The following is a 2,205-nucleotide window of genomic DNA, read 5'->3' as shown; positions in this document are numbered from 1 at the left end:
CCTTGACTAGTGTAAGCACTACTTAGCAACAACTAAAACATCGGTGTGTTATCAACATTGTTCTCACCCTAAATCCAAACCACAGCACTGTACCAGCTACTAGGAAGGAAATTAACTCTATCCCTGCCGAAACCAGGACACGGGCCTTCGATCTGCAGAGTTAGTCCATAGTCAAAGCACTGAAAATAAGGATATTGTGGGCCTGGGTTCCTCAGCAATAACAGTTTTGCTATACAAATCTGATCCTATTGAGCAAAACCCCTTGCTAATACGAGATAGCCATTGTATCCCAGCCAACCTAACAAAAGTACATATTTGAATGCACAGAATTTCTCAAGCAATATCCTTGCTGGTCTTCGTTATTATTACCTACTGTATGAAATTTTTTTCCAGCAATTCCGTTACCAGTCCCAGGGAGGATTCTTGGTTTTCACAAAGGCAGGTTTCCTGCGGTCTGATCTGACCTTTACAGATATCAATTTAGAGTCATCAGCTTGGTCTCACTAAAAACAAAGCAGAGAACCTGATAGGACTAGGAGCATTTGGACTCCTAGATGCTGCCCACTGATTTCTGATGCAGTTTCATCATGCTCCATTGACCCACAACCCACAGAGGAGTATCAAGGTCTCACAATTTTCAAGGGGTCCAAGTCAGCCTGCTTTCACTGTCCAGCAGTGGACATGTAAAGCTGAGTTAATGCCCACAATGATGAAAAGTTCTTCAAGTGACAGGTCAGGGGGACAGTTTGCTGTTTCCATGGAATAATTTAGCTGAGATAAAAATACTGTCCACAATCAGAATCGTATGTATGCAATAAGCAATTATCAGTTAAGAGCTCTGCTCCCCAGGTTCATTATAGAAAAAGCGTATCCAGGTCTGCTGCCTAGTATCATTGTCTTAAGCTGAGTTTCACCTTACTGGAGTCACGTCAAATCAGTGAGTTCTTTTCTTTTACCTTTTTCTCTTTCATGGTAAGGATAAGGCATTTGTCATTTGTTTTCCTGGTGGTATATTATCTATTTCATGCCTTACAGTTCTCGCTTTCGCCTGCACTGCTGCTTTACTTGGCAATATCAAAGCAACTCCATCCCCTTCTTCTTATGCATGTATTTCTGTTATGGATAATTCATGTCATCAGACTGGGATTTGTGGATGTCATCACAATTCATTAAAACGAGTAAGTCCTGTAGCTTGTTCCCTATCATTCTGCAATACAGTTGGTATATGGATTGACACACTAGTAAAAGTGGATGAGGACATTTAAGTTTTCTCCATAGAGAAAAATCCCTCTGCTTCATTGTCCCAGCTTAGTGATATACTTTCCATACTGTACTTGGGTATCAGTCCTTTGCTACCAGTATAAATGCTGGTTCTATCTCTTCCAGGTATTTCCTTCTTCCTTTATTCTTTGACTTTTGTCCTCCTGTAAGTCATACAGAAATCAGTAGAGTTTGTAAAGCTTTCTATAGCATTTTAAAACCATATCACAGCACTTAGCAAACAACTGCACTTTTGCTAGTTGGTGCTATGGGTCAGTAAAACAAGATGGATAAACGCCTTGTGAAAGTATATAGGCTTTTTGACCAACTTCTTTTTAGTGCAATCATTTTTACAAGATTTCTTCCAAAGATGGGCCTCGGAATGAAGTTTTATCACCCAGGGATGTGGAAGAAAGACTTGCAATAGCTCTGAGCCATACATTACACCTCAATCCTGCTCATAGATCTTGCTATTAAGGGCTTGACTAGCACTTAATTTCCATCTCTATCTAGCTGTTCACATTGGCTCCTTTCTCTTTCCTTTACCTTCTTATGACTTTCAGTTCTTTGTTTCATTTCAGGACTTCCTTGATAAATTCCATGCACTGCTTCCTGATCTCCTTCTCATGCTATTATTAGGTTGGAAGTGCATTTGTTTCTCATAAGCATTTTGTTTAGACCATAGAACATCAGAATCTGATTATTTCATTATTTCAGGTGGTTTTACACCCTAATTATGTAACTAATCAAATGAGTTTTTAGCTTGGTTGTTTGGGGTTTTTTTAACTGTTTTTTATGTCTCTTCTGGTATTGTTCCCAGCTGGCTGTTTTATTCCAAGACAAAAATGTTCTCTTGGTTTCCTTGGTCATACATCCAGTGTCTCTCTTTCACAGTTTTAAGACAGAATTGCTCCTTGTGCCAGCTTAGGTTAAGCAGTCTTTATT

This window comes from Aptenodytes forsteri, unplaced genomic scaffold, assembly GCF_000699145.1.
Source record: "Aptenodytes forsteri isolate BGI_AS27 unplaced genomic scaffold, ASM69914v1 Scaffold172, whole genome shotgun sequence".
In the NCBI taxonomy this organism is placed as follows: domain Eukaryota; kingdom Metazoa; phylum Chordata; class Aves; order Sphenisciformes; family Spheniscidae; genus Aptenodytes; species Aptenodytes forsteri.
Note: the sequence above shows the minus strand (reverse complement) of the source record.